The following is a 7681-nucleotide window of genomic DNA, read 5'->3' as shown; positions in this document are numbered from 1 at the left end:
TTATATAGTGAAGTTGCCCTCTAATTTGCATAATTAATGAGCTAATTTGTATAAATGATAATTATGCAAATTAGGGCAGCTAGCTAAATAATTATACATAAATTTTGCAATATTAAAGCTAAACTGGTGAAATATTGTACAAAAATTGAATAAATTCGCGCTGAGCGCGAAAATTTAGCACTTTTTAGGTTGAAATGGCGAAATATGGGGTTAATTTGATTGGAAACCCATATACAGGCGTCAACATTGGGGGATGATTGTATGGATCATCCCCTGGTAAATATTGGGGATAAATCCCCCATCCCCCCGGGATCTACGCCTATGCTCTACGCGAATAACTGTGTGTACCCAAGTTGGCTCTCATGATCAAGAATTAAATATTTTGCCTATTGCTCATATTGATTATTGATAAAAACAATACAATACAAAGACATTTAAAATATTTGTATTATGAAAACTGTATGTCCGGTTAGCTTTGAAGGCATGTTGATCAGTATTCTTTGCCCTACTCAATTAATCTGCTTTAAAACATGAATAGAGTACTTCCAAAATGCCTCAAATACCACCTTAAAAGACACTTCTGACTCATCAAATTACTGAACTGTTAATGCAATTTAATATCAACAGAATACTTTATGTGTTGCAAAGAGTGTCACCGCTAATTTACTGAAAAAGAGAGCTTGGGACTCTGGCTTGGAGGGCAAAGCTATCACAGTGAGCAAATCTGCAGACTTCTCGAGTATTTAAACTCGATCCTGAGTACCGGGCCTGACTACAATGCAAAATAAAAATCAAGCATAAAATACTACTCTACGAGGGCGGTCAAAAAGTTCAGAGAACAAGGTATGCTAATTTGTTGCACGGTAATGAATTTGGTATCATTTGAAAGCTTGTTCCTTCAAAACATTATTGTAAAAATATTCGATTTTTGCATCACTGTATATGGTTAGGACACCCTGCAGAAGAAGCCTACCTCCTTGAATTCACAGGTACTACCAGAAGTGAACACAGGGTCATCATGTAATTTGCTCCAGACGGATGTGAAACCCATTTAAAATTTAATAATGTACAGTTGCTGTAAATGGTAATGAAGTCCTTGATATTCAACAGTAACGAAATTGTCCTTCGAGTTCAAGGATGGAATGAGCATCCTTGAAGATCATCAAGGTCCAAAAGACTTGCTGATGTCACCACTAATGATATACGTGCTGGTACAGAGGCATTGATAATGAATAAAGAACCAAACAAGAAATATGAGATAGCTATAAAATATAACATCTCTGATGAAAGTGTTTTCAATATAAATCCATCAACATTTGGGTATTCCAGGGTGTCTTCTAGATATGGGTCCCAGAATCTTCTTACAAAAAATATATAACACCTCCTATACACTTAGAATAAGGACAGAGACAAGTGTCATCAATATTTGGCAAAAGGTGACTGGAATTATGAGTCCCTTCAGTGGAAGCACCTGGATCTCCATTCTCCCACCCCTAAGAAGATCATCACTTGGTCACTATAGGTCAAGGTCTTCTCTGTTTTCTGAGATGCAGAGAGAGTCTTGATGACAGATCACTTGTCAAATGAAAGCACAATCATAGGCATATATCATACAATTTTGATTATAGCAAAATTGTGGCACGCCATCAAGTGAAGAAGGTTGGTGGGAGGAATGGAACTGTTCTTGGATTGAGTCCTGTACACTATTCTCAGTTTGTCAAGCTGCCATTCACAACAGAGGGTCGGATAACTATAGCAACCAGATTGTGGTCCAGGCATGGCCTCCAGTTAGCGAAACCTATTTAGGAAATTTATGCTGATGAGCCTTCACTGAAGAGTGGCTCAGGGAGCAATCGAAAGACTTCCATTTTGTTGACATAGGTTTCAGAAAAAATTGAGACAGGTGCATTAAGGTATGTAGATTGACCATGTTCAAGAATGAGAATTTGGTTAGTACTCTTTCAAGAGTTCGTAGAACAAGGTACTTGAAAGAGTACTAGCCAAATTATTTCTATCTCACTCTTGAGTATGGTCACTACAAACCTTAACGCACCCGTCGCGATTTTTCATGAAACCTTCTATGTCAACAAAATGGAAGTCTTCCGATAGCTCCTTTAGCCACTCTTCAGTGCAGGCTCTCCAGCATTGATCACCAGCAAACCTGATATTATGAAGCTAGGACTTAAAATTCTAAAATAGGTTTCACTAACTGGAGGCCATGCCTGAACCACAATGTGGTTACTTCAGTTAACTGACCCCTCTGTCGTGAATGGCAGCTTGACAAACTAAGAATAGCATACAGGATACAATCCGAGAACAGTCACATTCCTACCATCAACCTTCTTCACATGATGGCTTGCCTCAATTTTGCTATCAAAATTGTATGATATATGCCTATGATTGTACTTTCATTTGGCAAATGATCTGTCATCAAGACTCTCCCTGGATCTCAGAAACAGCGATGAAGTCCTTGCACTATGGTGACCGAAAGTGATGATCTTCTTAGGTGTGGGAGATCCAGGTGCTTCCACTAAATGCTCTCGTAATTCCAGTGATTAATGTATGTTTTATCACCTTTAGCTACATATAGATCAAACTTGCCTCAGTCTTCATTCTAAGTGTATAAAAGGCGTGGACCTGAATATGTCAATTGGTATCAAATTTGTACATTACGATTCTGGGACCCCATCTAGAAGACACCCTGGAATACCCAATGTTAATGGATTAATGTTGAAAACACATTCAACAGAGTTGTCATATTTTGTGGCTATCTCATCTTTCTTTTTGGCTCTTTATCCATTATCAATGCCACTTTACTAGCACGTATATCGTTAGTGGTGACGCTCAGCAAGTCTTTTGGACCTTGGATGATCTTCAAGGATGCTCATTCCATTCTTGAACTCTAAGAACCATTTCGTTGCTGTTGAATATCAAGGACTTCATTACCATTTACAGCAACTGTACATTGTTAAATTTTATTTGAGTTTTCACCGCCGCTCGGAGAATTTTCTATAATGACCCTGTATTCACTTCTGGTAGTACCTGTGAATTCACGGAGGTAGGCTTCCTCTGAAGAGTCTCCTGCCCACATACAGTGATGCAAAAGTCTAATATCTGTGCAGTAATGTTTTGAAGGAACAGGCTTTCAAATGAGACCAAATTCAATACCGTATGCGACAACGTAGCATACCGAAGTTCTACTGAACTTTTGACCGCCTCGTACCTTTGTTCTACTGAACTTATTGACCGTCCCTGCTACCTTCCAGTTGGTATTAGTTTGTACAAGGTCCTATACACACGCTTAGCGCCGTGTGCCTATCTGCGAGGAATAACATAATAATGGCATCGATAATTGGAGACTTGTTATTGTTAAAAAATATCTCCGGCAATCACAACATGCCAAAAAAAAAAAAAAAATAATTATCAAGCATTAAATCACATGGTTTTATTTAAACCAAACCCATATTGACCATAAAAACAGATAAAAATAGTCTAGTGCAATGACATCATGGTTACCTGTGCTCAATTGTTGTCAACCTTCATTGTATTAAGGTCATTGCACCTGGCAATTTCAGCGCCTGGGAATTTTGAATATCACGAGTTGAGAGACAGCTGTATTAATTTGTTTTTATGGTCAATACGAGTTTGTTTCAGATAAAACCATGTGATTCGTGCTTGATTAATTTTCTATCATATAAGGCATAATGTTGAGATTGCCGGAGACATCCTTTAATGATAGTTAAGCCGAATAAAATAAAAACATGTTTAGCATCCAGGTTTTTGAAAAATTAGGAAGGAGGAGGGGCTTTTTTTTTTTTAAATGGTGGAAAAACCCTAGTTGGTCTGCTTTTGCATGGCAAAAAAAGGAGGCTTGTTTTATTTGATTTTTCTGGTAGGTTTATAGGCCCCTATACTGATCACAAAACTTTCCTTTAAGCACCTGAAGTGCTTCTTATACATTTGTAAGGCTATATAAGGCTATAGAACTTCTCAGAAATGTGCTCAGTAAATTCCTGAAATAATAATAATAAATAAAAAGAAGAATCTTCAACAAAGGAAGCGGGAGGGGACACTAAACATGTTTGTTTTTTACTCGACCTTATTTTATCTATGAACTTTAGTCAAAGCAAATGTGTACAGTTTTTGAAAAATAAGTTTCTAAGTGACATGCTGCAAACATATAATCTGGGTTGGGCACACCTGTACAACAGAGTTTTTGTAGGTCTCTTTTAAATAGTGAGACGTAAGGAGCATGTACAGATGACTTGATATCCACTGCCACTCTCATAGGAATTCCATCTTGAATTTCATCATAAACCAAACAATTACCTGTCTTGTGTCTATAAAATTTTAGCTTAAGTTGCACTGGTGAAGACCTTCTTTATGTTGGGATTTGAACTGGCCCAGTTCCTTGGATTACAGTGGCATAGCTAGGGGTTGTGGCGCCCAGGGCTAAGGATGCATAATGGGACCCCTCCCCAACCCTTGAAAGAAGTGTGCAAAAAAGAATTGGCACAAATAGGGCCTATCACTTATAATTTTGGTTATATAAGGAAGTTTAATATCGGTCTTAAACTGATCTTTCAAATGATCTTGTGCTAAATTGCACGCCAAGCACACAAAATTTTGACTTTCATCGCTAAGAGGGGCGCAGAATCAGTGCTGAATTGGGCAATTTGGTGCCCCCTAAAGGTGGCGCCCAGGGAACGTAGCCCCCTCTGCCCCCATCGCTACGCCACTGTCGCTGTCGGATTACGAGGTCACAAAGCAGCCGAGAGGGCGCCACTTCTGAGTGCTACTTCCAGCGGGTACAGGTCGCGGCACGTGGGTCCAGGGCTATAATAGTTGGGACATGTCCAATAATAACTCCAGAATACAAACCGTTTAATAAGCCTCACTTTGGTCACATGCATCATCTCTCCACTAAACACACAAAAGACAAAAAAAAAAGAAATATGACGTTATAAATATTGCGTACAATTAAATTTTAAAAGAAACAAATATTGTAGTGCTGCAGTCACTATGCTATTCAAAATCAATGACGTGTGTACATGTGTATTTGAAACAATAAGGCATGTGCACATAAAATTGGTATAGGCCGAAGACGGTGATACACCAACACTTTTCAAATCTATAAAGAGGAACTTGCCAATAATTGATATTTTCAGTGACGAACAATTCATCATGATCTCTCAGCTAATATAGATGAATATATTACTAAATAGATAAATAAATTCTAGCTATTAAAGCATGTTCAGATAAATATACATAGATAGACAAGACAAATAAATAAATACAAATAATTATTTGGATTTATTTGGTGGCTCCACCAATGTTGACCCGCTTAGTTGATATAGTTTAGTAAATATGGTTCATTGCTTATGCATATTACGCACAAGCATAGCATAACAACATCAACCTCAAGATGCACTAGTAATGGTAACAAATAGCTGAGACGAAAATTTCAGCAAATGGTACGTTTGTGCAGTGTTGTAATTGAAGCGACTTGGTGGACCATTTTGACACTAGTATTAGGGTGTAAAATTTTAGTTTGAAAAAGCCCAAACATTTGTGAAATGAGCATGAAGAAAAAAGAAAAAAAAATGTGGACAAGTTTTCCCTATTATTGTAGGCGATAAATTGTGTTAAACAAATATTGGGAAATGTCGAAAGCAGAAGCGAAAAATGGTCATTTGTTTGACCGTAACGCTTAGGGGGGTCTCAGGGGATGTTCCCCTCAACCCCTCAGAAGTAAGAAACTTTTGCAAAATGAAGACCTAATTGAAGTGATTTGGTGGACCATTTTGACACTATTATGGTGTAAAATTTTAGTTTGAAAAAGCCCAAACATTTGTGAAATGAGCTTTCCCTATTAATTGTAGGCGTATAAATTGTGTTAAACAAAAATTGGGAAATGTCAAAAGCAGAAGCAAGAATGTTCACGCAGGGGGTGTAATGTCTGGGGGGGGGTGTTTGAAAAAGCCCAAACATTTGTGGACAAGTTTTCCCTATTATTGTCCTATAAATTGTGTTAAACAAAAATTGGGAAATGTCAAAAACAGAAGCGGAAATGGTCAGTTGTTTGGCCACAACGCAGGGGTGTAATGGGTGGTCCTCAGAAGTAAGGAACTTTTGCAAAATGAAGACCTAATTGAAGCAATTTGGCACTATTTTGTGTAAAATTTTAGTTTGAAGTCTTTCGTGGACAAGTTTTCCTTGAACAGAGTAAAAACAACCATTATTTCATAGATTTGCAAGATAGACTTGCTTTTTACCACACATACATCCGCGTAAATTGTTCAAATGAATAAAATGTCACACAGCGCAGTCATTAAGCTACGCCACAAGACACAGTCATTATTACTTGAGAACTCTAGCTTTGAATTTGCACACAATAGTTACCAGACCTGAAACAGGGTCTTTATAAAAAAAAAAAAAGGAAAAAAAGCTGAAAATGCTCAGAAAATGCTGGAAAACAACGTAAAATCAGGTAAAATGGCTCAAATTAGGCTGAAATAAAAGAATTTAATTCATAAATTTCAGGAATAAAAAAAGAGGAAAACAGCTGCAAAGAGGAAAAGTTTCAGGTCTAAGTTACGCATGTGATGCTAGAGTACATTGCTATCATTTTTCTGTCGGACAGCATTGACATTTTTTGCAACGGATGTTATTTGTTAATATGGATGAAAGTTATTTTGATGAGTCATCTGTGGGCCTATCTTTTGAGTAAAACCTGCCTATTTTGAACAGTCTAAAATTTTGATGAAGTGCAATTTTAGCAACAGTTTTGATGCGATCGCTCGTCGTGATCTTCTAAACTTGGAGCGTGGCTGAGCGGTTAAGGCGTTGGACTGTGAATCCAACGGTCATGGGTTCGAATCCGAGGTCCGCCTGAGCTCGGCTGGCTCTTTGTGTCCTTGAGCAAAGCACTTCACGTGGAGGGCACGTTAAGCTGTCGGTCCCGTGTACATGTATTTCTCACATTAATGCAGTGTGCAAGTTAAAGAACGTCACAGGCTATTCGAAAAGAGCAGGGGGGATCATCCCGGTACTGCTGACTGTACTTCAAAAATACACTCATCTACTCTAGGTTCCAGAGTAAAAATAAGTACAGCTTGTCTGTACGCAGTGCGCATTCACAAGATATGAATTATCTTCAAGTTTGGTAATGACGTTAATGGTGATTTGCGCCGCAAGGTGCTAGTGAGTGTGCTGACAAACTGCGCTTGTCATGTGCGCGAGTATACGCGATTAATATTATACGCACTGGCACACTCACCCTTGCACCGCTCTTAGACAAAGAAGTCCCTCAGCTTTATTACATTCAGACATGTGCCATGATGATGTGGATATCCTAACCGAGTATATCATTGGTATATACTGATATGCGAGCGATTCAATCATTCAATACTACGGTGGCTGGTCTGGTGAAATAGTCAAATACACACATCACATGTACATGTCACGTCACAACCTGAGGTGAACCAAATTATAGAGTACTCAAGTAACTTGGGCTTGGCTAGACTTCTCGAGTGAGTAACTTACCATTTCATATGGCATGTACATGCATGCATGGTGATGGAAAAATTTTAGCAGGTTGATCAATGAACAGCTGGAGTTTGTATGCTAAATTTTAATACCTCGTTTATCACACCGGTAACACAAATACACATCACGATTG

This window comes from Amphiura filiformis, chromosome 19, assembly GCF_039555335.1.
Source record: "Amphiura filiformis chromosome 19, Afil_fr2py, whole genome shotgun sequence".
In the NCBI taxonomy this organism is placed as follows: Eukaryota; Metazoa; Echinodermata; class Ophiuroidea; order Amphilepidida; family Amphiuridae; genus Amphiura; species Amphiura filiformis.
The sequence above is the reverse complement of the archived record's forward strand: the minus strand, read 5'-3'. Positions refer to the sequence as shown.